The sequence below is a fragment of the Micropterus salmoides genome, unplaced genomic scaffold (assembly GCF_014851395.1).
Source record: "Micropterus salmoides isolate LMB-PRFRI ecotype aquatic unplaced genomic scaffold, ASM1485139v1 Ms_hic_scaffold_1, whole genome shotgun sequence".
NCBI lineage: Eukaryota > Metazoa > Chordata > Actinopteri > Centrarchiformes > Centrarchidae > Micropterus > Micropterus salmoides.
The window spans coordinates 65,905,876-65,913,978 of NW_024040040.1; the positions used below are offsets into that span (position 1 = coordinate 65,905,876).

General features: G+C 39.1%; 1 long non-coding RNA gene across 1 annotated transcript; it reads left to right on the top strand.

The window, feature by feature from the left end:
* Positions 1-2,597: 2,597 nt before the first annotated feature.
* On the top strand, positions 2,598-3,074 carry LOC119899366. Its single transcript, XR_005443819.1, has 2 exons — positions 2,598-2,662; positions 2,993-3,074. It is a non-coding gene; the product is annotated as an uncharacterized LOC119899366 (long non-coding RNA).
* Positions 3,075-8,103: the final 5,029 nt, after the last annotated feature.

Genomic DNA, 8,103 nt, shown 5'->3' on the forward strand with positions numbered 1-8,103 from the left:
CTGTGACAGATTCAACTTTTATATTCTCTTTGGCACTGCAGCTGAGAAGTGAGACGTGACTGTGGTCTGGATTCTCCTGTAATATATTGCATATATATTATTGCACTATTGTGTCAATCTGTGTGTGTAGCCTATGTGTTCTCTATACTGTAGGCTGTGTTTTATTATTATTGTCTTATTATATTATTGTATAAGTAAGCACATCGTGAGCATTTTCCAGAGTCAAATTCCTCGTACTTGTACACATACCTGACAATAAAGCGGATTCAGATATCGCTATATCATCACTGCCGCTGGTCAAGTTTATAATTAACAGCAGGCTAAAACAGCCATCAGGCCAACGGCCAGTCCACGAGTTTAATCTCCACAGCCTCTTCTTGTTTACAGTGTTGTCTCTAAAGACAACAGGCTTCACGAATGGACCAATGAGCAAACACTATGTGCATGTAGTAGTAGGACTGGGCGATATGGCCAAAAATGTTATCACGATAACAATATTTCATATCATTCGATATCGATGATTATCACGATAAATGTCAAATCATTATTTCTTTCAAGTTTAAAGGGAAATTTTTGCTCCTGAGTGAAAAAAGAAACCAGATGGTTAATTATGTGGTTAAACTTTTCTTTATGGTCAGAATGTGACAAACACTGCCAATCAGTGGATCACTTAACAAATCTGAGGTAGCACATTCAAAACTATCTTTTCCAAAAAATATGATTAAAGAAATATTGACAAGTTGTCTCTCTTTTGTCCCCCAGATGCTCCAAAGCTTCCCTCTGTGTCAGTGAGTCCCTCTGCTGAGATAGTGGAGGGCAGTTCACTGACTCTGACCTGCAGCAGTGATGCTAACCCAGCAGCTAAATACACCTGGTACAAGGAGAACCAAACACTGATTCAGGGACCAGGAGAAATTTATCATTTCACCTCTATCAGCTCTAAGGACAGCGGGATCTACCACTGCAAGGCTGAGAATGAGTATGGCCAGATCAACTCCACATCTGTATCCATAGATGTCCAGTGTAAGTACAAAACATCAGCAAAGCGCTTGGAAGTTTACTTACAGATAGTGGATGTAAATGTCTGATGAGCTCAGGCTGGTAGAAATAATATCATGTTCTAAAGTAGCATCACTAGTGGTCTAAAGGAGTATTTCGGATTTCTTAATTCTAACATGCCATTTGTACTGTATGTTAAATTTGGTTTTGGTCACTAATCATTCCGCCTGGCAAAGAAGAGATACCTTCGTAGAGCAACATGTGGTATTGTAGTCAAGACCGTCCAAACCGAGACCAAGTCAGAGACCAATACTGAGGGAGGGCGAGATAGAGAGAGATAGATTCAAAAATATTGGATAAAACATTGGCTTAGCAAAGAGCTAACATTCTATCTGTACAGATAGAAAGTAGACATCTGTGAGATCAAAAAAATGCTTTAGAAAACACACGCTGCTGCTGGATAATTACTAAAGGATAAATGTTTTGAGTTCTCTCCTAAGATTTGTGTAGATCACAAACCAAATCAGAGCAGCACGGTGGTGCAGTAGTTAGCACTATTGCTTCACAGCAAGAAGCTTGTGGAATCGAACACCGGTTGCCCCAGCCTTTCTTTGTGGAGTTTGCATGTTATCCCCGTGTCTGCGTGGTTTCTCTCAGGGTGCCTGGCTTCCTCCCACCATCCAAAGACATGCAAACTAGGTAGATGATGAGTGGACAAACCAAATCAGAGTGTAACATGGGGAGTGCTGAGGTCACAGATAGATCTATATGTTCACTCAGTTAGCCTGACTGAGACTTATCTTTGGATAAACTTCAGACAGCATTTGTCCAGAATGAGTACAGTAGATTTTGATCCCTCACTTCTTACAGTGTAGTTGTGCCAAAACAGGACAGCTGCATGGCCAGTGTGGAGAGGAGGAGTGACTGCAGGGACCAAAGAATCTTTCAACATGCATGCAAGTATTATATTTAGATAAATTTGACAATCTGAACCTCCGGTTAGCCTATTTTATGGAGTGTTCTCATTTGTCCATGCATTGACTACAAATAACATTACTTACTGCGGTCTAACTGTTATTAAGTGTGGCGACAATCTCATTTAAAATTTTCAGTCCAGCTCACAAACTGTTTTGTTATCATCCAATACATTTAGATGTGCTCTCTGGCGAAAGACACAAATAGTACAAAGAGGCAGGCGAGCTAACGCAGATGTAACACGTGGCTAAATATAACATTCTCATATAACAAGCATGGTTTCTCCACTACCATGTTGAGAACATGCAGCACAGTTTATCAAGTGGAGCATCAGATGAATTACAACACCTCCTGATGCATTATGTGTTATTAATGTTCCTCTTTGTAGCCCCTCCCAGTAGGTGACACTTTGTCTATACATGTTTTCCTCCAGATGCTCCAAAGACTGTTTCTGTGAATTCCTCTGGTGAGATAGTGGAGGGCAGTTCAGTGACTCTGACATGCAGCAGTGATGCTAACCCAGCAGCTAATTATACCTGGTACAAGGAGAATGAAGACTCACCAAAAGCATCAGGACAGAACTTCACCATCACTGACTTCAGAGCTGAACACAGTGGGAATTATTACTGTGAAGCCCAGAACAGAAGAGGACGTCATAACTCCACCTTACATCTGACTGTTGTGGCAGGTAAATTATTAACTTTCATACACACCCGTTCACTTCCACATAATTTCTCTGCAAAGTCTGTCCTGCAGGCTCTATCATCAGGTGATCTACTTCGCCACAAGGTTAACAGCTGTGCTCAAGAGTCCAAGACATATGGCCAAAGATTTGATATTTGACTACAAAGTCAATCATTAATTGATCATTATTCTTTAACCTGGGGTGCATACATTCCTTTATTCTCCTCTCCAGCAAAATAATCAGACACACAATAAGATATTGTCCAAGCATGAAGGACCACTAATATATTGGCACAGGGCTTTTACACTGCCTTTGTTTTGTACTGTTTCCCAGGCTCAATGAAATCAGCAGCTGCTGGATCAATCACTGCCATTTTTCTGGCTCTCATATTGCTCTGTGTCTTCCTATTGATTAGGTGAGCAGTTCAGTCTTCCTGTGATCATATTCAGTAATGCACCTAAGATTCACTCAGTTGTTCAGTAATGTCATGTAATGATTTGTTTTTTGTTCATTTATTCTCCTCTCCAGAAGAAGATGTCCTCAAAACAAACCACAGAGCCTGGAGAGAGACCAGACAACACAGCACAGGTGAGGAAGAATTCAGATAGTACTCTCACCTTAAAACTAAATTGAATCATGCTTCTTCTTTCATCCTGTTCATTCCTATGTGATAACCCTGTAATAATAATAATAATAATCTTTATTTGTAGAGCACTTTTCAAAAACAAGTTACAAAGTGCTTTAACAAGTGTAAAGACAATAATACCCAAGAGACAATAATACAAAAACAATACAAGATAAAAGCATGAAAACATTGAAAAGACTAAAATACACATTTAAGATCATTATAAAATTAGTAAAATAGAATAAAATAAAGGGATAAAATAAAGTCACATAAGATCGGGAAAGGCTCTCCTATAAAAGTATGTTTTAAGAAGGGACTTAAAAGAGTTCACTGACTCAGCCGACCTGATTTCCTCGGGCAGGCTGTTCCAGAGCCTCGGGGCCCTGACAGCAAACGCTCTGTCCCCTTTAGTTTTCAGTCGAGACTCTGGAACAGACAACAGACCTCTGCCCGAGGATCTCAAGGTACGTGCTGGTGTGTATGGGACTAAAAGTTCAGAAATATAACAAGGCAAGAGGCCATGAAGAGCTTTAAAAGTGATCAATAGAATTTTAAAGTCAATTCTAAAACATACTGGGAGCCAGTGTAATGAAGCTAAAATAGGAGTAATGTGGTCATATTTCTTTGTTCTGGTTAAAAGCCTGGCAGCTGAGTTCTGGACAGTCTGGAGTCGATCAATAGATTTTTGGGTTAAACAGGTGAAAAGGCTGTTGCAATAATCCAGGCGTGATGAGATGAAGGCGTGTAAAATGGTCTCTGTGTCATTAAAAGTTAACAGATCGAATTTTTGCTATATTTCTAAGTTGATAAAAACATGATTGAACAAGCTTTGTGGTGTGCTGCTCGAAATTTAAATTACTATCAAACCAAACACCAAGGTTCTTTGCCACAGGCTTAATGTGATTTACTAGCGAACCAGCAGATGGCAGTATTTGATTTGCCATCTGCTGGAGACCCGATGACCAGGATTTCTGTTTTGTCTGAGTTCAGCTGGAGGAAATTATTTGACACAGTCATTCTGTCATAAATGATGAAGTGACAGGACCAATGTTTTCGTCAACCCAACACTATCCACCTACACATTCATGTTAGCTTTTTGTAAACAAAGGGGAATTTGGCATTCACTGATTTTATGACCTCTACTGGTAAGAATTACAACAACAAAAACCAAAGTGACCTTTTGGCTTTGATAATGAGGTTTGTGGTTCCACAACAGAGGACATGACAAATGTTGACCTCAGAAATGTGTAGCGCCTGATGATGTATTTGTAACTGAAACTGCAGAACAACCCCCTCATTGTTACAGGCCAATAAAATCATACTTATGAAGATAAGAACTTAAGTATTTTTGTCTATACAATTGTTGCCTTTCAGCTAAAATGGGTTCAGTGTCCAACAACCCTTCAGCTGCAGTACAGAGAAAACCAGCAGAGGAGTCAGACGACCTTTGCTACGCCAGTGTAAGCTTCTCTAAAAACCAGGAAGATGCTCTCTACTCCAACATCAGGTCAGCTCAGCGCAACAGACACAAGCATGAAGAGGAGGAGGACGGCGATGGTGTGGAGTACAGTGTTGTTAACTTTAAGAGTGCGAGTGCTTCAGTAGAGTGAGTCCATGAGAATTTTATTTATTCCCATTATTTTTGCTCCTTGTTATTATTCTGAGTCTTAATTTACTAATTACATTTTTCATTCACAGATTAAGACGTCAAGAGGCTGTGGAGGATTCATCTGCACTGTACAGCACAATCACCAACATACCAAGAGTATAATCACAACATGGATCTGTGGTTCTGTTTAAGCAGAATTCCACAGTGACAATAAAATACATTAAAAACTGTCAAAAGTCAAATACATAAAACAACAAACAATCATAGTTTCTCTTACAACCAACAAGTTATCACAAGAGTTTGTTCGGAAGCCCAAAGGCAGGATGTTCTCTGCCCTCCATCATATCCGATGTTTTTAGAAATGTATTGGCAGTGTAATTTAGTCAAATTAACCTCAAAGGAATCTACACATCCAGCAGACATGACAAGATCTTTGTGTGGACAATGTGCAAAAGGTTAGAGTTAATAAGCTGTATTAAAATTACTGTTACAGCATCCAGCCAAGTACTAGTATCAGTTGCTAACAGTCTGTAATTTATTAATTCCAATATAGAATTTGCTTAACATTTTTTCTAAGGAGCAATATTTTACTGTCGGTGCAAGCGAACCAATTCCTTGTCAAGTACATTTCTATACAGTATACCTTTCCAACTTTACCAAAGTCTTTCTCTGCTCTACAGTCTATTCACTTTTTTTATTAATATTTCAAATATTCCTATGCTCATTCTGACATTTTTAAATTTCTGGTGCTTACCATCACAACAAAATGAGTTATTGTTTTGTTTGAGTCCTCATCTCACAACTTAATTATTTTTTTAACTCTTGTTTTGTGTTTATAAACCTGTGACTTATTTCACACTTTAACCCTCTAAAATTTGTTAAACTAAATAACATGAGATTTTATTGAATAAAAAAGGTATTTAGTTTGTAAATTCTTACTCTGGACAAAGATCTTCAGTGTTCGGGATACATGGGAACCAGGGGGCACACTGCAATTCATCAAACTTTTTTTGTATATTTTTATGGCCTATGGCTATGTTACCACTGACAAACTGTCTGCAACTCACAGCGTAAGAGTGGGAACCCTTCAAGTTCAGTAAAATTGGAAATATATTGACAGCCCTGAACTTCCTGGATCAATAACTCATCAGCGAAACATTTTCACGATGCCTCTTTCCAATTGTAGTGTAAACAACGAGTTAAAAGCTAATTTTCACCAAAATGAATGATGCGCAAATGACATACGTTTTGTATGAGCAGCCGGCTGTGAGACAAGTGTGTAGGGTACTACAGAAATGTTAGTATTACGGCATCGGGAGCTAACACTTTCTGGAATATTTGCAGCTCAAATCATCCATCCAAACAAAATGTAACATTATATCCACTAACTTAGATCTTCCTTCTTCAGCTTAAGAATTAATTAACATTCCCTCCTCAACAAAACTTGATTCCAAAATATCTAAAATAATATCACAATCAGACAAAACAATATCCATCACTCCTGATGCTGACTTCTGGAGCCAAATTTGCAAAATCGTCAATATTATGACAAATTAGAAAACAACTTAAAACTCATATGGTATAAGGGACTCCAAAGAATTCATTACACTGGGCAAAGACTGTTTGAAATCGGATTCACATCTGAGACTTGTTCATGTTTTACAAAATAACCCTGATAACCATTTTCATGCCATTTGGAACGGCACACCAGTTCACCAGTTTTGGAAAGACTTGACTTCATCATTATTCGTCTTCCAGGGTAGCTGCATTCCACTATCACCATCCCTCTGCTTACTAGGAGAAAACAATCCTTATGAACTGGAAGTCAATGAACACCATGCTTATGACACACACACACACTGGAAAAACTTGTAGATTATAGCTCTATCATATAGCATCATGCAGTTTCTGCAGATTTATCGGCGGCACATCCACGATGCAAATTAAGGTACTTTATTGAATTGATCTGGTGACTGTGGAGGCCATTGGAGTACAGTGAATTCACTGTCATGTTCAAGAAACCAGTTTGAAATTATTTGAGCCTTGTCATGATTTTAGTAATTCTTTTACTTCTCCTGTCCTTCCAGACCCTGCCACGTCTCTCCTGTCCACTAGCTGTCCGCAGTGTGTTTTCTAAATCTTGCCCATAATGTGACCCGGCTATCGCCTAGACATTGGCAAACAAAATTCTCATTATTATTATTTGTTTTGTTCCTACAGCTTAATTGCTTTGGAAAAAGAAATGACATCATTGCTATTAGGAACACATATTTTCCAAACCTTTGTGACTGTCAATCATCCTCTTCAAGTGAGAGGTTATGTTGCACAAAGTCTAGTTGAAGCTAATATTTAGCTATTTAATGGGGAGTGTAGAAGCACAATGTGTTATTGATCTGCAAAACACCACAAAAGAAAGTGTGTAATGTGGCAATATGCAAGTGCGATGGTAGTAGTTTCTGTTAGGTGTGCTAGGTCTGGACTCAAGAGCGTACACCGACTCAAAGGTTTGGATTAGCAAAAGAGTTAATGAATGCACAGTAGTACAGAAGATCTTACAAAGAGGTGGTTGTAGTAGAATGAGTAGAGGTAGGCGAGGTGGTCATGAAGTCCAGGGCTGGTGGTGTGGCTGGTAGCGCAGGCAACGCTGACTCCAAACAACTGCACACAGAGAATATGGTATTAGCAAAGGGTTTTCCACAACAACAAAGGCTTCACTAAAATTTCAAGGCGTTTTTGCCAAGAGTATATTACTACATGAGTAACTGAAACAATCTGGCACTGGCTGCCTGGATCTCAGGAGTACTTGTGCTGGGGCTTGATTAGGAGCTGCGCTGGAGAGTCTGGTGCCCAGGAGAAAACCACACTGCCCTTATATATAACACACACACACACACAGAACACCAAAAGAGGAAACATGAGTGAGGGAGAACAGAAAGGGAGCACGAGAAAGAAGCTCTGCAAAAACAGTCCTCTTTCAGGGGTTTTAGCTCATGCAAAGCTTTCGTGTGTGTCTGAGTGTGTGTGTCGGGCTGCTAAATGTCTAGGGCTGGGAGGAGATGGAGCAGAAGTTAGTAGTTAGTACTGTGTGTGACAGAGAGGGACAAATGTAAAAAGCTTCAAGTAGACTAATATAATTGAATCATATTGTTTGTTAATCATATATTGTATTGGTTCAAATTATTAAAATATCTGACTTTACTCTCACTATCT